Raw genomic sequence first — 20,865 nt, 5'->3', positions numbered from 1 at the left:
GAGTCAAGTTTTTCGAGCTTTTCCGTCTGCCTCAAGGACGAAGCAAGCCCTGTTGATGCCTTATTGCTTTCTAGAGAAATGGAAGTGTTCTGTGAGGGAGTGGATGAGTCTACTGGGAACCCTCTCCTCGTTGGAGCAGTTTGTCTCCCTAGGAAGACTGAATCTTCGCCCTCTTTAGTTCCACCTCAAACGCCATTAGGACGAGGGAAAGGAAATAGAGACAAATGGCACCCCAATTACGGAGTCCGTATAATTTGCCCTCAGTGGTGGAATGATCTGATCTGACTTCAAGAAGGTCTTTCCTTGGAACAAAGGAACCCAAATCTTGTGTTGTGTTCCGACGCCTCGGACTCGGTGTGGGGAGTTAAACTGAGCAAGTTGGAGATCTCAGGTCTCTGGTCAAAAGATCAGGATATCCTCCACATATACCAGAAGGAGCTGTTGGCAGTCCTGTTGGTCCTCAAAAGTATTTGAAAGGTCAGTACTGAACAGAGTGGTGCAGGTCGACACCCACATCAATATAGCGTTGGCCTGCATAGCCAAACAAGGCGTAACCCTCTCAATGTCACTTTACGAGACTGCTAGAGTTCTTCTTTACTGGACAAAGAAGAATGTAACCCTGGTAACAAGGTCTATTCAAAGGGAAAAGAACGAGATGGCAGACAGTCTCAGCAGGAGAGGTCAAATTCTGTCCACAGAATGGACACTTCATCAGGAGGTCTGCAAGAACCTGTGGCGGATTTGAGGTCGTCCTTGTGTAGACCTGCTCGCAACCTCGAATACAAAGAGGTTGGAGTCATTCTGCTCCCCAATACCATATCTCGAAGCAGTCCACATTGACACTTTCTTTTTAGATTGGTCTCACCTGGACGTGTACACATTTCCCTCCATTCAAGACTGTACACAAAATGATGATAAAATTCGTGTCACACAAGGGAACCAGATTGACTCTAGTGGCCCCCTTTTTAGCCCTCAAGAGAGTGGTTTACAGAGGTTCTAGAATGGATGGTGGACACACCGAGAAGCCTTCCATTAAAAGTAGAGCTACTCAAATAACTCCACTTGGAAGATACCAAGTTCTTCATCTAACTGCCTTCAACCTATCGAAAAACTCACAAGAGCTAAAGGTTTTTTCGAAGGAGATGGCCAGGGCAATTGCAAGAGCAAGGAGGTGTATCGCTAGAATAAACGTATGGAAATATATGACAACCTGTTTGATGTACGAAGAGTGTATCGCTAGAATAAATGTATGGAAATATATGATAACATGTTTGATGTATGAAGAGTGTATCGCTAGAATAAATGTATGGAAATATATAATAACATGTTTATTTTTACCCTTATTCCTGCGAATGAGTACAAACACGCTTCTTTCTCGTCCAGTCTGTTAGAAAAAGAATTTAACGTTATTTTTCCCCTCCCTTTACTCCCTCTTCTAACCATCATTTGTTATAAATGCACATTATTTGATTATAAAAGGATCTAGTATAGCAGTAGTTTGCTGACATTGCATACGAATGGAAGGCAGAGCTAGTCCTACCTTGACCTGAGAGTTTAAGCTGTTTACAGGGGAGATTACTTGTGTGGTTGGCCACCACGGTGAGGTATTGAGTTTGCCTGACTAATGTTCTGACAAGCATCTCTTCAGATGAAATCAGAACTGAAACTCACGAACTTTAACTTTATGTAGAATCTGGACGACTTGACTATTTCTGTACATGGTCAAGTGTTTTGCTGAGATGCTGGAGTATGTAAATGGTTCGGGTCCATTTAGCTTTGCAAAGTGCACTTGTTTATGACATAACTGTCACTCTCCCTCTTTCTACTATGATTCTTTAATTGGGAACAAGGTTTTCATTCTGGGAATACCCTACAACCTCATTTTGGTTCTTCATTATGTACTTTTTATTTAGTTTACATTTTTGACACGTAAGTGAAAGTTATTCTTTATCCAATGTAATGGTTAGGAATTGTTTTTCTTCAATTTTAGGTTAGATATTGTTTTTCATCTTTATAGTATGCTCTGCTGACATCTAACTTACCAAGTTGCATTAATTATTGAGTTTAGGTGCAAAAAGCAGATCACTAACCAGAGTAAAGAGGCCTGATTGGAGAATTCAGAGTAGCCTTCATGGAGAGCAGAAATTGCATAATGTGCTGCAGCACCAGGTCTACTGGATCGCATACATTTTATGTGGGTAGATAGGACCCTCTTCTTGGGAAAATATGTGGCAAATGATCGGAGGCTGCAACAGATTTCAGTCAAATTTTACCTAGCCCCTATTGGTCAGGATTCTGGAGAGATTTTTGTAGAAACAAACTAGATGACACTGGACGTAGATGTAATGCATTAGTGGAGAGGCCTGTATCTCTGCATAATTGACTGTGAATGAGTAAGCTGGCGATGTAGAGGGAGCTGCGTTGGAGACACCGTCTGAAATTCCTGGTGTGCTGGACTGACTGTTCCTGGAGGTGTCAATGGACAGCAGTGCTGCTCTCCAGTTTAAAGCTGTCAAAGAGGGTACTTGTCAGGTGGAATATCTAGGGAGTACTTCTGGGCAGCTTATAGGCTGAGTGGAAACTAAATCAGTAAGAGGCACTACAGGTCAGTCGGTCGGTCGGTCGGTTTGTATTAAAGCCAACACTTCTTGTTGGCACGGGCCTTTCCCTTGGTCGGCCCGTAGGTAACGTGCAATTTTGGAAGGTTGGTTGATTAATTGATAGGAAATTTGAAAGGTTTTTAGTTGTAGAGACAGATGTGAACAGGGTAAGGATGATGGTAGTAGGAGAGGCCATGATGTCACGGATAGTGGTAGTTGGAAAAAGGGGGTGTAAGGCCTTTGAATAGTAGGAAAAGGTTGCAGGTGGGGTTGTCCAACCTTTTACTCCCTTGGGTCCCTGCGGAAAGTTTTTAGCAGTAGAGTAAGTTCGGAAATATACAGAAGATTATGTGAATAGGGCCTTACGGTGAGGGGATGAGTTGGTTGAATGAGTTTCTGAGGTCATTACCTTGGTGGAGGTAGTCTTGTAAGCAATTGTCTGCGTGTCTCTGTGTTTTCGACAATTGCTTTTCCCAATGTGGCAACAGCCTGCCAGGCTTGTGGTGAGTTGGTGTCTATTTGTAGGTCACCCCTCAGCTGTGTTGTTTCCCTACACTCTAGTAGGTAGTGCAGGAGGGCCTGTTGTAGTGTGACATCACAGTGTTCATAGGGTCTTTGGTTGTTATCCAAGATCTCCCAGTTTGCCTTATATCCCAGTCTGAGCCTGTATATATATGCAGCCTGCTCTCTTGGGGTTGTATCTGTCTATGGGGGGAGGCTCTAGCTCCGTGGCCCATTTGTACCATGTGGCAGAGGGTGAGCTATTCCCTATCCACTTGTGTAGCTCCTTGATTAGATTTTCTTTGAGCTGTGGCTTTATTTTATTCTTAACCTTTTGAAGGGAAGGCTGTATGTGCACCTGTACACTTTCTATGTGCCTGGTGCTTTTGGCTAGTTCATCAGCCTTGTCGTTCCCTGGTATCCCAATGTGACTGGGAATCCAATTGAAAGTTACGTGTCTGCCTCTTTCATTGTGCTGATATAGTGTTTTGATATCAGCCAGCAGGGCCTTGTTTTCTTTATTCTTTTCCTGTTGTAAGGGTTGCATTGAGGATCTTCGAGTCAGTATGTATGACTACTGGTCCTTCCTCATTTTCAATGGAGTATTGTAGTGCTTGTTTTATTGCAACGAGCTCTGTCTGCATGGTGGAGGCATTGTTGTATGTCCTCCAGCAGGCCATGAGGTTATTGGAAAATACTGCAGCTCCCGCTGTTTGGATTCCAGGGTCTACATTACTGTCAGTGTAGTAGGTCTGCACCCCTGCTGTTTCCGCAGTCTGGATTGCTGCCTGGGCTGCATTCCTAAGTTCCTCCATTTTGCAGTCTCCCTTTGCTCTAGGAAGCTTGGTGTATCTGAAAGTTGCTACTTGTTTCTTCCATGGTGGAATGTGTTGTGCGCCCTGTCCTGAGTCTGGGCTTAGTTGCATAATATCCTCAGCTAGGCCCAGGTTTTTTATGCTGTTACTATGGTCTTTGCCATAGGAGCTTGGGGTTTGAACCTCGGTGCTTTGATAGTTCCTCGCGTACTCTCTTTTTTGTTACTGAGTCCCTGTCTGAGAGGAACATATGTGTAATTGTGGATGCATTTCTCTGTGTAATCCTGTCTTCAAGGGATGGCAGACCAGTTTCCATATAGGGGCTCCTAGCATGAGCCTCATGGTATTGTTATGAATTACTTATACTGACACTTTTTGGGTGTCTGTTAGGTTTGTGAGGGTTGGAACGGCATAGTCTACTAGCGTTCTGGAACAGGGTTTTTCAAAGTCTATGAAGAATATTGTTGCCTTCTTTTGATTAATACAGCTGAGAAAGTCAGTAATGCATTCAGAAGTTCCAATTCCCTCCTGATATGCATACAGCTGTTTGTGTAGGGGGCCAATTTTGTATTTCATTCTGTTTAGAACCATTTTTTCTCTTGTCTTTTTCATGCAGGATACTAAGGCTATTGGTCTGGGATTTCCTGGATCCTTAGGCTTGGGGATCGGCTGTGTGTCTTGTTGCCTTCAGGCTTGAGGCCTTGTGTGCTAAAGGTGTGTTCTGTTCATCAACCTCAGGAATGCAGTTTCTCCTGCTGGACCTATGTGTTTGATCATGGTGTAGGAGATCCTGTCTGCCCCTGGCGCAGTGTCTTTTCCTGTCTTGTGTACTGCCCTCAATTCCTCAATTAAGTATGGGGTGTCCGTGTCATCCTGTAGCTGGCAGGCTGTGTTAATCTCCTCCCACCTGGCTGGCGCCAGTTGCTCTTACAGCATTCTAGTGTCAGGGGAGAAATTAGCTGATAGTGTTCCATTGGCAAAGGCTGTTGCAATTCTTTCTACCTCCTCTTGTGGGTGTGGGTGTGTTGCAACTGGTGTAGACATTTCCATAACTCTATGAGTGTTTTATACTGTGACAAGTTTGTGACCATTCCATCCATTTTTCTATTCTTATTTCATGGATTCTTTGTTGTATTTAATTTTTAATTGTTTGCTGTAGTTCTCTATTTTCTACTGTGGATCTTCTGTAGACTTTCGTGAAACTATTTAGCCGTGTTTTAAGTCTCCTTACTTCTGGGCAGTAGTACCAGGAGTCCTTGTATGTGTAGTTTCCTCTTGCTGCCTTCCGGGGCATTGCCTTATTAGCTGCGTTGTGAAATGCATCAACTAGGTCTTTCTCTAGTTGATCTATGTCCTTCGGAGGATTATAGCTTACAATAGAGCTTTTGTGTCAATAGTAACTTATTCTTTAACCCTAGTTTATTGCTCTGCACCTAGGGATTAACTGATGCTCTGCACCTAGAGCTTAACTGTTGCTTTGCACCTAGAGCTTAACTGTTGCCCTGCACCTAGAGCTTAACTGTTGCTCTGCACCTCGAGCTTAACTGTTGCTCTGCACCTAGAGCTTAACTGTTGCTTTGCAGCTAGAGCTTAACTGTTGCTCTGCACCTAGAGCTTAACTGTTGCTCTGCACCTAGAGCTTAACTGTTGCCCTGCACCTAGAGCATTGATACTCATTTCAGCCTGAAGGCCAAGTTGAGTAAGTGGCTCGCCCCTGAGCTCTCTCAAACTACGATCTCGCGGTTTGGGGATCAAATAGGAAGAAGTGTAAACAAAATCGATCAGCTGACATCATGGCGCCCAGAAATGTGCTATCCGTAATATTAATATATATTTTAGGAATATTACGTGAATTGAATTATTCTACAACTACCACAGGATGAACAAAGCAGATTTGTAATATCTTCTGAGGCTTGTTGGACCCAAGATTCTCAAACCAGAGCACATCCTATTTTCAGCAGCCATCTTGTTTTTTTGCATCCGAAGTCGTCCTCGTGGTTTGTGCTCGCTGCTTCCCATCCTGTCGGGAAGCCAATATCTCGAGCAGCAAGATCCCGGTTTCCTATTTGCAGTGGCCATCTTGTTTGTTTACATCCGATGTCATGCTCGTGGTTTGTGCTCGCTGCTTCCCATCCTGTCGGGAAGCTAATATCTCGAGCAGCAAGCTCCCGGTTTCTTGTTTGCAGCAGCCATCTTGTTTGTTTACATGCGATGTCATGCTCGTGGTTTGTGCTTGCTGCTTCCCATCCTGTCGGGGAGCCAATATCTCGAGCAGCTAGCTCCCGGTTTCCCATTTACAGCAAGCAACGGCTCACTACTGAGGGAAAAAACCTAGTGTGAGTCCAGCTTAAAGTCTATTTATTACATTACGCATCCCGTAAAGACAAAGTTATGTTTCAGAAATACTTAATGGCATTGGTAATGATTTAAAATTCTACCATAGCTTAACAAGATAAAATTATCATCTATCAACAGGAAAAGGTGCAAATTTAAAATGATCGAGTGGTAGAACATTTAAATCTAACTTAATAAGTTGGAAGAATGAATATCGATTCTTGTTGATAAAGGCTCTTTAAACATTGAAAATGACTGAGTGGTAGAGCATTTAAATCTAACTTAATAAGTTGGAGGAATAAATATCAAGTCTTGTTGACAAATGTTCTTTAAACATCACTGTTTATCCTAAGAATTTTATCTAAATTATGACACCGTTAATTTATTTCCAAATGTCTGTTAAATGTTTTTCAATTGCTAGTTTTACAAATCTTTGTATTTTTATTCTTGAGGCAGTTCTGGTTTTATGAATTCGGTCTTAGTACCTTTAGTTATTTGTAACCCAGCAGATTAAGTTTGGATATCATTTTAGATGTATACTTCTCCCTCATTTTCTTTTTAAAAACATATATTGTCTCTTTAGAAGTAAATGTATTAAAAAAAGTCCCTTGATATACAGTATATTGGGCCAAAGAGACAGCAGGCCTTTACATAGTTGAACAGAAATACTCTTCAAAATACAGTCTGAAAGTTAACTTCTGGATGGTATGGTTGATAGAAATGCCTCCTCAATGGAAATTTTAGTTAAAAGAGGTGACTATATATTTTTTCTCTACTTGTAAAGTGTCAAATTCAGGAGTCATTGTTTTATTGTGATTTTTTACATACTTGTCCAAGCACTGTTCAGGGAAGGCCATCATGGCGCAAGTCCAGGGCCGTGTAAAATTCTACAAGAATAACTGGGCAGGATTATGTACAAACAATAGTTTTTAAGAAGATTCTTGATACTATTCATTGCAAATATAGAAGCAAATAGAATTAAGATGATTACCAGCTGAAAAACTTATGAATATTGATTTACTTACATGAGGATTATATATTCATTTCAAAGTCGTCAGTCGAGAGAGTTGGGTTGGGAATGATGGTCAGATAATGTTAGCTTTGCGCAGTGGCAGTATCGTAACCAATGAGGGCTAACCGAGGTGCGATTATTGCTAGTTGAAAACTTTTCCCAATACCCCGCCTAGTTGACGTGAAAAACCGACAACGACGGCAATTTTTATCAGCCCTTACTTGGGCCACTAATCTTATCATGTTCTGAAATATAGTTATCCTTTCAATAGGATAGAAAGTGATTGCAATTTTACATAAGAATGATAAGAAAGGATTAATGAAATAACAGAAACGCACTATTATTAACTTGGCTGAATCTAACAATAATTTATCTTCTGTAAGAAAAATGCTGCTATACATTGAGGTACATTAATACTCCCTACCGAGGAGTGATCTATCACAGACTTCTCTTTATAGGAGTGATAAGCTAATGTTAAATACTCATATTTTTCAGAAACAGCAATAACTCAATCTTAAATAGTTGACTAGGAGATGAGATGGAAGGATTATAAGTAGGAGAGAAAGAAGCAGTCATGGATATAAGAACTAATCTCTGCTCAAGGGGTGGGGAGAAGGAGGGGTTTGTTTGGGGGGGGGGTGGAGGAAGGAATTGGCTAAGCGCTTGAATGGATTTGGCGGACTTTGAAAAGAGGCAAAGGGCAATGGGGATCAGATCTTTAGGGGTCAAGGTATCAATTTGGTGAGTATGGAAGGGGGTGGGCTGGGTTGGGAAGGAGAAGGTGTAGGTCCTGAGGAGTTAAAGATGACAGGATCAGGAACAGAGGAAGGTTGGTAATGAGGTTTGTGACGAGTAGGCCAAGAAGGTTTTGATGGTTGATGGAAGTGTGTTGGTGGTTGAGGTGGGTTTGGATGGTGGCCACGGTTTGGCTGCTAGGTCTCCTTGAAGGTTGCAGTCCTTCTCAGGCACTCAGGACACCTTTTTGAGGGAAGACACAATTGGAACATCTTGGAAGGGTCTCCTCCTCTTTCTTGGGGATGGTGAAACACCTTGTGGTCGGATAATGTTGGCTGCAGATGCCACAAACTCTGGGGTCCTCTGCAATCTTTGTGGTGATGCCCGTAGCACTTGTAGCTTCAACATCGGAGTGTATCTGGTGTGTAGTCCAGTTTGGGGAAAATCCCCCATATTCCCAGATTGAAGGAAAGTGGGACTGGGCTGATGAAGGTTGCAATGACCTTAGCAGGAGCTTTGAATTTGGTCTTGCAGTGTACGGCATCTGCCACTCTGCTTGAAGAGGTCCTGAAGGTCAGGGGCAGGGTGGCGGGGTATCGGATGACTGCTTTCTTTTGCTTCTTGGTGGGATTGAGGAGCATGAGAGAGGATTCCAACTGCAGGTGGCTGGCACTGTCCTGATCCTTAGAGCTAATGATGAACTCCCCATGTGGTTTGGTCTAGTAGAGAAAAGATGTGTGACTTTAGACTCCAGGGAACCCCTAGTCACTGGAATTCCGGAGTGGGAGATAGCCTGGACTTTCGAGGTTGATGTGAAAGCCCAGAGACTGTAGGAATTTCATAACTTCTGACGGTGATGTGATTATCAGGCTTGGAGGCTGCAAGGTCCGCCACTGCTACATATAAGGGGATGTCAACGGTGGGTAGTAACTTCAAATTTGGAAGAGGTGTTCGAGGCCCCTTCTCTGTGCTCTCTAGTGCAGGTTAGGATGAGGGAGAGCTTGTTCAAGTGGAAGAGGCCTCCTTCGAAAGTTAGGTGAGACACTTGGTGCAGTTGCAGTCCAGGTTGTGTTTGCCATCAGAGGCAGTTTGAGCATCATTGGTGGTTTCTTCTTTTTCCATAGCAGTAATGGTAGGACTGGAAGGTATAGGAGGAGCGGGGTTCGAGGCAGCTGGAGGTTTGCTTATTGCAGGTGGGGCTTGACAGGTAGCAGGAGCTTTTTGCGATTCCACGGGTTTTTTGGTGTGTTCTAAAATGGTTGGTTGGTAAGTTTGAAGATCTCGGTCATATGCTGGGTTGCATGATTGAAAAACTGAAGATTTTGTCATTACACTGGATGCTGTTTTCCAGTAAAAGTGCTCCAGTTTAGCAAAACCTGGGACCTGCAGGGGAACATTAGCTCCCCTGCCCCCTGATAACACTGGATCATGGGTAGGTTGGGTGGGAACACATGAGGTTTGGACTTATCTCTGTGTTTTTTTTTATAGAATTGTATGGAAGCCTCTCGAACAATGGACAAGGTGTTTTCAATCCAACTCTATCTATAGATAGATGCATTGGGAGTAAATTCCTTGCAGGGCTATGGTTTCATAGATCAAATTATGGGAGGTGCTATAGGCCTGGAGATATCCCTTTGATTTCATAAGGCTAGTAGGAGGTCTCAGAACAGCCGATAGGGCCAACATGAAAGCATAAAAAAGGGACTGACTTCCCATTTTCATGCCAACTTAGTCTTGTATATATTATGAGATATGTGTTTGTATATTCGGTCATACTGGAGTTTTCAACTTTAACCCTTTCCTGGAGAAAACTCTTAAACCAAAAAATTTTTCCCTTAAGAAATAAAAGAAAATCCTTCTTGTGTTCCATACATCTGTAAATACATATTAAAGGTTTGTAATTTATATAAAGAGTAAATTATAACAAAAAGATAATACAAATTGATATTGTACAAGGAAAATATTGAAATTCATATTACCTATGAGGAGAATTGTGGCTTGGGTACAGGAGATGAGAGAGGAGGAGCAGAAGGAAGAAAGGGATACTGCTTGGAAGGAGTATGTCCCTCCATGAGAATGTCGGGTAAAATATCGGGAGTTCTCTCCCCAGAACGGTGTTCACTAATAACTACTAAACGCATCACCCAAAATTTATGCTTTCTGGGCACTTCGTTATCTTTTTTCACACTCTTACCTTGCTTGCTTGCTTAGGTTGTCCAGCCCTTTTGGCTGAACACGGGCTCTTGCATTGGCAACCCGTCTACTCTTACCTTAAGCGTTAGTAATGAACCTCTGCAGAGTCGTTTGCTTTGTTATTTTCCTTAAAATTTCATGTTCATACAACATCACATTGTTGGCTTTATTAAATAGATTCAGTACTCGCCTTAACAAAACCGTTTCTTTTATGAAATTTTGTAGGCTTTTGTGCATTCTCTTGATACTGCCCCTATTCAGCTGCAATACTAATGCTTATAATTAGTGTTTTAAGTAATCTTACCTCTTTGGAACTGCTTGTCATCAATCCAGATAAACTGATAACTTTCAATGTTAAGATCATGTTTCCGTTGCTCCGTCAATGACAGTATCTGCTCTACTTCATCTTCATCTAATGCTTTGATATGTTCTTTATTGTTGAGAATTTAATTGAACCTATCATGGATGTTGCAGTATGAATACGAAGTTTTTGTAGGTTGGTCGCATGATTTTATTTTTCTCCTTCCTACCATCCTTTTCAATCATGTTGGGGGCCATTGTCAAGATAATGTTAAGTTTATAACGCAGTGCAAAATGGCTTTATGACGAACAATAACAATCACTGCTCGAGAAAGAACATGAGGTTACAGATATAGCTTACAAGATAACAGTTCCATAAACATTCCCGAGAGATGAATTTAGTGCTAGCTCTTGCGTTGGCAGCCCGTCAAGTTTGGAATTTAGTGCTGCTGAGAGAATGAAAAAGTTAGGGTCAGAGCAAGCAATGGGGTGTTGCTAGCTAATACAATACAAAATGGGGGAAAAAAGCCCATGAATACTGCGTGGGTAGGTTATGGGTATGCATGCTAATCACATTAGTACTTGTCGACAAAAAAGCGATTACGGGCAAAAATGTCGCTCGGAGACCGGTACAACGAATGTATGCAAAAATTAAGTTACATGTTTGTATGCCAAAATGAAAGTATTCCGAATTACTCATAAACTGAGGTATATATATATATATATATATATATATATATATATATATATATATATATATATATATATATATATATATATAATGTTACTTGTTTTGGGTTTAATAAGGATAAGAATAGGGAAGTGGGGAATATGGGGAAAGGAAGAGTACCCCTGGATACAACCCAGTTTATAGCTCAAAGGCCGGTACTCGGGATGGGAAAGATTAAGGAAAAAGGGAGAAAGAGAAGTACAATAGAAGAATTAAAGAGAGGGGCAGACCCTCATGTGATATTAGGGATTTTGGTTTTATATATATATATATATATATATATATATATATATGTATATATATATATATATATATATATATATATATATATATATATATAATGTATACATGTATGTATGTGTTTTTTTATTTGTGTACGTTTTTATAGCTATGTAGACATAATTTACTTGGAATTTTTAGTAATGTTTCAATCATAAAAATAGATCTTTTTAGGTATGCTTTTGATGATCTGTAACGTAATTATATACATTTGACTATGAATCCTAACCAATTGTAATGGAAAGAGACAATTTTAGAACCTTTAGTTGGAACCTATCACAACAAAATAGCTAAATGGGTCCTAAAAGAATGATTTTAACAAAGCATTAACAAGTATCTATCTAATAAATAGTTTGTCCAAAATAAGTATATATTAAAAAGAGGATTTTCAGACCGAATTTTGTTTATTTTTTTAAGGCAGCCCCCTTATCATAAATTTCGTCAGGTTGGTCTGAGGGTAATTTAACTATGCTTAATATAAAGGGACAGAATTCTGTATATATAATTAGTTTTATAAAAGTTATTACTAATACCTATTGCAAATATTTGGACCAATAAAATTCATATAATTAATATCCGAAAAACATATGCAAATTGATATGTTTACATGCTGTTGTATAATACATTTCAAAGTCGTCAGACGAGAGAGTGAGGTTGGGAATGATGGCCTGAGGATGTTAGCTTTGCGCAGTGGCAGTATCGTAACCAATGAGGGCTAACCGAGGTGCGATTATTGCTAGTTGAAAACTTTTCCCAATACCCCGCCTAGTTGACGTGAAAAACCGACAACGACGGCAATTTTTATCAGCCCTTACTTGGGCCACTAATTTTAATATATCTGAAATATCCAACTTTGTGATCAACTTTGAAGTATTGGTGTTTCACGTTATGATTTCTTACTTTTAAAAGGAAAATATATTAGGTAAAGGGTTTGAACTCTGAAGGAAATTTGTATAACAGCATTGAGCTTACAGAACGTTATTATTAGATTCATTTATTTGAGGCCTTTATGGAATTAACACAACAATTTTCTAGAATTTCTAGATAGAAAAGTAGTTGAATAAAATTTTTAACCCACCCTTATGCTCACTCGCTTCATTTTACTTTCCAGAGGTATACTAGAAGAGGATGTGAACTCAAGGTTTGAAAGTTATTGATGTGGAATGACAGTACTGGATTAACAGTATGTACAATAGATACATAGCATGTTGTGATGTTAGCTAAGTGACAGCTGATATAAAGAGTAGAGGAATGGGTGCAATATTCCAGGAAAACAAATTAAGAGTGCTGGGCTTCGTGACCAAAACGCAGACTGAAGTGGCCGTACTAGTTATTAGTTTAATAGTTAGTGAATGCCAGTGTGAAGGAAACCATTGGTTAGAACATTGCAGTATTTGTAATATCAGCTGTGCATAGTAGGTGATAGTACATGTACAGGGTAAAGACCAGTCAAAAGGCGTGTAAGCAGCAGTTAGGTAAGCTTATCTTAAATCGAGGGGGTCTTATTTTAATCTATCTTTTCTGGCCAATTTGTTACCTAGATTAGTGTCATGCTCATCAACCCAATGCCTCAGAACTGTGAGGTAGAGATGGTAAGACCCTTGGTCTGATTCTATAGATAGCATTTGCTCTGTGTATTTTAATTATAGGTAAGTAGGCCAACTCAAATTGACAGAAATGCTAAAAGTTATGGAGGCCTTACCGTGACGTGGGAGATTAAAGTTAGTGGGGATGTGAGTATGTATGTAGGAGAGGAATCAGATAGCCTGGTGGACCAAGGCCCAGTTAATAGTAAAGCTCCAAAAAATGGCAAATAAAGTTAGCTTCACACGCCTTTTCTTAGACGGAGATACCCTAGCCGTATATCCGCTGATGAGCAAAACAGAACGGTAGGACATAGAGAAGATAGTGACTAGGCTGTTTTCAGCCTTCACCATGAGGCCAGTTATTGCATATTTGCAACCTGAAGTCAGAGTTGGATCTGGGGTTCGAGTTACTTGTATATTTGGGATTCTTTCTAAGATCACAGGCCCATAACTGCATATTTCAGAGCATAAGATTAGTGGCCCTAGTAAGGGCTGATAAAAATTGCTGTCATTGTCAGTTTTTCACGTCAACTAGGCGGGGCATTGGGAAAGGTTTTCAACTAGCAATAATCGTGCCTCGGTTACCCTCATTGGTTACGATACTGCTGCTGTGCAAAGCTAACATCAACAGCCCACCAACCTCATCCTGACTCTTTTGACTAATGAAATTAATCCAGATGATAATAATCTTATGTAAATAACACAACTTATATGCAGCTTATAGTTAATATAAATATGTTAGCTGACAGATAGCATGTTACCTGTGCCGTAAAGCACTGCTTAAAAGTATTTGTCTGAACATCAACCGGTTCCAGAAGTTTTACACCTAATTAGATAAGGCTGGTCTTGTGGAGTAGTAATAATACATTTGACAGGCCATGGACGTCTGTAAACATTTATTCTGACTCAAATTCTCTAAGAATTCTCCTGGGAGCATTTGTATATGGATGACAAAGGTCTCCTGCATGCGTAGAAAATAGGAATTTCCTTGCCCTCAGTCAGAAGTGAGACCACCTCCATGGAATGTAGTCAAAGTACTGTGTTCCATGAAAGAAACTCCCTATGAATCATTGAGCCGAGAGTCAGATCGGGACTTGGACTCTTAAAACGGGTTTCCTTCTCGCCCAGGCCTGTGCAAAGAGGGTCAGCAGTTTGGTTGGTCTCTCATATTACATCGCCAATTCAAAGGGATGGGGCCAGGTTACTCTCAGCTTCGTCCCTGATTTTATTGCCAAGACTCGGAATCCGGCCGTAGCGTACCTTAGGTTCGGAGCCTTCCAGATTTTGATCGATTCTGATCAGCTGTTACTATCTCTTATAAGAGGGTTAAGGCACTATCTGGAACACATGAAAGAAGCTCGCCCTCAAATCAAGCAAGTGCTTATCAGTATTGGCAGGGTCAAGACGGCAGTTGTGAGGAATACCGTCTCCTCTTGGATTCAGCAGGTCATCGACTGCACCCTGAATTCTCCTCCATCCCCAACAGGACAGAGTACCCGGAGCTCATGACGTCAGGGAAATTAGTACGTCAAATCATTACTCTCTAGTCTTGGGTAGTGCCATAGCCTCTGTTCCATGGTCTTCCACTGTCTTGGGTTAGAGTTCTCTTGCTTGAGGGTACACTTGGGCACACTGTTCTACCTAATTTCTCTTCCTCTTGTTTTTATAAAGTTTTTTATAGTTTATATAGGAAATATTTATGTTAATGTTACTGTTCTTAAAATATTTTATTTTTCCTTGTTTCCTTTCCTCGCTGGGCTATTTTCCCTGTTGGGTTGTAGCTTAGCAAGTAATAATAATAATAATACGTAGGTGTATAACAACTGAACAACAAAAAGTATCTATTATCCTATGATGGGTGAATATTCTTTTATACACATTTTCATGTCTAGTATTCCTGTGCCAACTAATTTTCCCTTGTCTAAGTGTTTAATCGTAGTCTAGTTATTCCTTATACAATAAAAATTTTTGAGTAGGAAGTGCCTATAATTACTAGCTAGCTATAAAACCTATTTTTAATAGCTGCAAAATGTTCGTTTATTATTTTATTTGCATAAAGTTAATATGAATCCACTCCAAGACGTCAGTCAAGGGAGTGAGGTTGGGAATGATGGCCTGAGGACGTTAGCTTTGCGCAGTGGCAGTATCGTAACCAATGAGGGCTAACCGAGGTGCGATTATTGCTAGTTGAAAACTTTTCCCAATACCCCGCCTAGTTGACGTGAAAAACCGACAACGACGGCAATTTTTATCAGCCCTTGCTTGGGCCACTGATCTTGAAATGTTCTGAAATATAAACTTATCCTTTTGAATACAATAGGAAGTTATCGGAGTTCTAAATTACTTACGATGAGGATGATCGAACTAAATCTATTATTAACTTGGTGACGGGAAAGATAGGAAACATATCTAAGGGTTTATAGGAAATTTAAGGAGAATTTCCATACTCAATATTATTATTATTATTATTATTATTATTATTATTATTATTATTAGCCAAGCTACAACCCTAGTTGGAAAAGCAAGATGCTATAAGCCCAAGGGGTTCAACAGGGAAAAATAGCCCAGTGAGGAAAGGAAATAAATAGATGATGAGAACAAGTTAACAATAAATCATTCTAAAACAGTAACAACGTAAAAAACAGATATGTCATATATAAACTGTTAACAACATCAAAAACAGATATGTCATAAATAAACAATAAAAAGACTCATGTCAGCCTGGTCAACATAAAAACCTTTGCTCCAACTTTGAACTTTTGAAGTTCTACCGATTCAACTACCCGATTAGAAAGATCATTCCACAACTTGGTAACAGCTGGAATAAAACTTCTAGAATACTGTGTAGTATTGAGCCTTACGACTATACCCAAAGAAATACTATTGAATGATTGGATCCTTTTTAAGTCTTTGTATCAAATGTCACAAGTTATAATCATAGGCTCACCCTTGCAGTGTTGCCAGATATGGGGATTTATCCCTAGACACGGGGATTTATTCCTAAATATGGGGAATTTGGGGTTCCTGATGGGGATATTTCGTACAAATTTCTATGAAGAAGAAACAAAGATGAGTAAGCATTTATGGTGCGTAATTTCTATATTTGTAAAGCTTCATAATCAGAAGAAAATATATTTGTGGAAATGGGGCTCTTTGTGTTTTAGGGATTTTTTATCACGAGTTTTGGGGATTTTTTATCACGAGTTTTGGGGATTTTTTATCACGAGTTTTGGGAATCTTTTATCACGAGTTTTTGGGGATTTTTTTATTACGAGTTTTGGGAATCTTTTATCACGGGTTTTGGGGATTTTTTATCACGAGTTTTGGGGATTTTTTATGACGAGTTTTGGGGAATTTTTATCACGAGTTTTGGGGAGTTTTTATCACGAGTTTTGGGGATTTTTTATCACGAGGTTTGGGGATTTTTATCACGAGTTTTGTTAATCTTTTATCACGAGGTTTGGGGATTTTTTATCAAGAGTTTTGGGAATTTTTTATGACGAGTTTGGGGAATTTTTATCACGAGTTTTGGGGAATTTTTATCACGAGTTTTGGGGGTTTTGTTATCACGAGTTTTGGGGATTTTTTATCACGAGTTTTGGGGATTTTTTAGCACGAGTTTTGGGGATTTTTTTTATTACGAGTTTTGGGGTATTTTTTATCACGAGTTTTGGGGATCTTTTATCACGAGTTTTGGGGATGTTTTATCACGAGTTTTGGGGATTTTTTATCACAAGTTTTGGGGATTTTTTATCACGAGTTTTGGGAATCTTTTATCACGAGGTTTGGGGATTTTTTATCAAGAGTTTTGGGAATTTTTTATGACGAGTTTTGGGGAATTTTTATCACGAGTTTTGGGGAATTTTTATCACGAGTTTTGGGGATTTTTTATCACGAGTTTTGGGGATTTTTTGCACGAGTTTTGGGGATTTTTTATCACAAGTTTTGGGGATTTTTAGACTAACCCATCTGACAACACTGCACCCTAGGTCTGTTTTCCGTAAATCCGGTATCTCTTATCTAAAATCCTACTTATCTGAAATTATCAAGATGTCAACCAATTTTTAAAAAAAGGCCAAATTTGAGGTTTTTTAGCCTCACAAAAAGACCAAATTTGAGGTTTTTTAGCCTCACAAAAAGACCAAGTTTGAGGTTTTTTAGCCTCACAAAAAGACCAAATTTGAGGTTTTTTAGCCTCACAAAAAGACCAAATTTGAGGTTTTTTAGCCTCACAAAAAGACCAAATTTGAATTTTTTTTCCTTGGCCTCAAAAAGGGCCAAATTTGTGTTTTTTTTTTCCCCTTCAAAAGAGACCAAACTGGCAACCTTGGACTGACAGCTGTGGAATCCAATTCTCCCGTTTAAATACTTTTTGTATATGTATTCTCATTGCGAGTCCATCGATGTCTCCAATAGGACGAAAGTACTAAATTCAATTGACAATACTATCTAACATCGCATGAGGGTCTGCCCCTGTCTTTTATTCTCCTCCTGTACTTCTCTTTCTCCCTTTTTCCTTATTCTTTCCCATCCCGAGTACCTGCCTTCGGGCTATAAACCGGATTGTATCCAGGGGTACTCTTCCTTTCCCCACTTCCCTCTTCTTATTATTAGAATAAGGTTTTCTTTTCCCTTTCGTGGCTATAATACATATTCTGTGCTCATTACGATTCACGTGTCAGCTTTCGTGATATCTTTACATTTGATGATATTTACTTTCTATTCATAATTTCATATAATATTGACAGTGAGTCTTATTTTAAAAAAAAAAATAGTATTATTTTTAGGTAAAAAAAAAAACTTTATTTTATATTTTCCAGTGGATTGACCTATCTTCATATAAACAATTTTTTTAATTAGTATTATTTTCAGCTCTCAAAAAAGAGTTGTGCATTAATTCATATTTTTCAGTGGACTGACCTATCCTCATATAAATAATTTCTTATTTTTTTTTAAAGAATTAGTATTGTTTTCAGCTCTCAAAAAAGAATTGTGCATTATTTCATATTTTTTTTCAGTGGGCTCACCTATCTTCATATAAACATTTTTTCTTTTAAATTAGTATTATTTTCAGCTCTCAAAAAAGAATTGTGCATTATTTCATTTTTTTTTTTCAGTGGGCTCACCTATCTTCATATAAACATTTTTTCTTTAAAATTAGTATTATTTTCAGCTCTCAAAAAAGAATTGTGCATTATTTCATATTTTTTTTTCAGTGGGCTCACCTATCTTCATATAAACATTTTTTCTTTTAAATTAGTATTATTTTCAGCTCTCAAAAAAGAATTGTGCATTATTTCATATTTTTTTTCAGTGGGCTCACCTATCTTCATATAAACATTTTTTCTTTTAAATTAGTATTATTTTCAGCTCTCAAAAATGAACTGGGCATTATTTCATATTTTTCAGTTGGGTAATCTATCCTCGTAAACAATTTCTTATTAAAAAAAAAAAAAGACTTAGTATTATTTTCAGCTCTCAAAAAATGTTTGCATTATTTTATATTTTTCAATAGACTGACCTATCTTCGTGTAAACAATTTTGTTAATGAAAAATATCAGCTGTTTTGTGGCTGGTATTAAGTATTGCAAAACACTTTCATATCATGTTAAGCCTCTTTTGTTCAGATTATTGTTCAAGGGGAACAAATGGTATGTGTTCTTAGATAAAAGTAGACAATTTGCAACCTTTCCTTACTTAGCAAGAATCTAAGAAAGTCTTAATTTTAACTTATTTACAGACATTTTTCTATCAAATTTCTTTTCCATTTCTTGTAGTTATTATTATTATTATTATTGTTATTATTATTATTATTATTATTATTATTATTATTATTATTATTATTATTATTATTTTTATTTTTGTTATTATTATTATTTTTATTATTATTTTTATTATTTTCATTTCTGTTTTGTATTATTTTTATTATTATTGTTGTTGTTGTTGTTGTTGTTGTTGTTGTTGTTGTTGTTGTTAAGCTACAACCCTATTTGGAAAAGCAGGATGCTATAAGCCCAAAGGCTCCAACAGGGAAGATAGCCCAGTGAGAATAGGGAATAAACATAATTATAAATACAATTATTTTTATCTTAATTTGGCAATATCTCCTTGTAAGACTATAAAGAGATTCATAATGGGATAAGGGCCTAATTACTTTGAATGTCGTGGTATCTTATAGGAAACGTCTCTTTCTGGCAGTCTGCTGCACTGGGGTTCGAGACAAGCTTAAGCTGGATAGTTGCAGTATTTCAATCTCACCATCCTTGTGAGGCTAGGATGGAGGGTTTGGGGGAATCTACTCTCGGTGTTCACGCTATAGGTCGACCTGATGATTCATCAGCAGCCATAACCTGGCTTTCCCTGGTCCTATGTTTGTTGGAAAGGAGCATTATGGTCACACTACAGCACTGACACTGTCTTCTTGCCTCTGCCATTCATGAGTGACCTTTGAAATATCTGTTTACTAGATAACCAGCATTTGGACAATGGATATGGACTTCGGTGTCTTCTAGACTGGACAAATCTACATTCAGGAGATGGAATTGATGCAAAGAAAGTAGCATTATCTGCATATGCAACAAGCATGTTTTCTAGGCCATACCACTGTCATGTGTAGTATATAGTATGGAAAGTAATGGGAGAAAGAAGACTACCCTGAGGAACAGCAGATATCACATTCTTATACTCACTGGTGCTCATCAACAACAACTCTTTGCGATCTATTACTTAAAAATTCAGTAATGATGCTAATAAATGACCCATTCACTCCCAACTGTTTAAGTTTGAAAAAAAAAATGGCTTCATGATTAACACGGTGAAAGGTAGCACTAAAATCTAAGCCAATCATACGAACTTCTTGCCCACAATCAAGGGATTTCTGTACAGCTTTAGAGATTGTAAGAAGGGCATCACATGCTCCAAGGCCTTAACTAAAACCAAATTGCAGACTAGGGAACTGATGATTACCTTCAGCAAACCTATGAAGACGTTTTGTCAAAAGACGTTAGAAAAGTAGATAATATGGGAAATCCGGAAATGGGGCGGTAATCAGTTGGACTTGAGCTACCACAAACACATTTACATAGTGGAGTAACATTACCAATTCTCCAACAAGTGGTCAAAGCTACTCTTCTTGCTAACTTGCGCAAAATGATAGATAACTTTGGTGCTAAGAGATCTGCAGTCTTTATAGAAAGACAAAGGAAAAATACCATTTGGGTCTACACCTCCATAAGCATCAAGGTCCATCAAGAGAGCTTTAATTTCACGAGATCAAAAGCTAAACTAATAAGTTTATCCTCAGGAAAACAGGAATGAGGAAGATCTAGTTCCCCATTACTCTGCTTACTGTCAAACACATTGCCTTTTTCTTTGGACAGTGAGTGACAGAGCCATCTAGTTTAAGTAAAGGAGGAACTATTTAAGGGTGGCCCCACCACTTATGTTTCATATATAGAGTACAGTACTGCAATAGAATCATAAAATTAAAATCTGAATACTGTAGGGTACTTGTGAAGAAAATTTTGACATTTTTAAAATGAAAAAAAAAAAATTCCACCCCATAACAAAACATAAAAGTTGTGGCTTTAGGGCCTTCGTCGTACACCTAATTCTACTCACGTTTGCTTTCTACAAATATGCATTACAGTGGTACAGTGTAGCAAACCACAATGGTCCTCGATTCAGTGTACAGTAGTCTACTATATACCCGTAGAGTGGCTTGGTTCCTTATAATTTGCCGGTGTTGTAACCTCATTATAATCTAACTTTCTTCTCCAGG

General features: G+C 38.7%; 1 protein-coding gene and 4 non-coding genes across 5 annotated transcripts in view; 4 read left to right on the top strand and 1 right to left on the bottom strand.

Annotated features, from left to right (window-relative positions):
• LOC137641409 (phenoloxidase-activating factor 3-like) overlaps positions 1 to 20,865 on the top strand; it is a 152,005-nt gene that overhangs the window by 12,502 nt on the left and 118,638 nt on the right. The window lies entirely within an intron of this gene.
• LOC137641708 (U4 spliceosomal RNA) lies at positions 7,348 to 7,488 on the top strand. Its single transcript, XR_011044573.1, has one exon. It is a non-coding gene; the product is annotated as a U4 spliceosomal RNA (small nuclear RNA).
• Positions 12,179 to 12,319, top strand: LOC137641707 (U4 spliceosomal RNA). The gene has a single exon (XR_011044572.1). It is a non-coding gene; the product is annotated as a U4 spliceosomal RNA (small nuclear RNA).
• LOC137641722 (U4 spliceosomal RNA) lies at positions 13,566 to 13,705 on the bottom strand. The gene has a single exon (XR_011044585.1). It is a non-coding gene; the product is annotated as a U4 spliceosomal RNA (small nuclear RNA).
• Positions 15,212 to 15,352, top strand: LOC137641718 (U4 spliceosomal RNA). Its single transcript, XR_011044581.1, has one exon. It is a non-coding gene; the product is annotated as a U4 spliceosomal RNA (small nuclear RNA).

Source organism: Palaemon carinicauda, chromosome 5 (genome assembly GCF_036898095.1).
Source record: "Palaemon carinicauda isolate YSFRI2023 chromosome 5, ASM3689809v2, whole genome shotgun sequence".
NCBI lineage: Eukaryota > Metazoa > Arthropoda > Malacostraca > Decapoda > Palaemonidae > Palaemon > Palaemon carinicauda.
The sequence above is the reverse complement of the archived record's forward strand: the minus strand, read 5'-3'. Positions and strand labels throughout refer to the sequence as shown.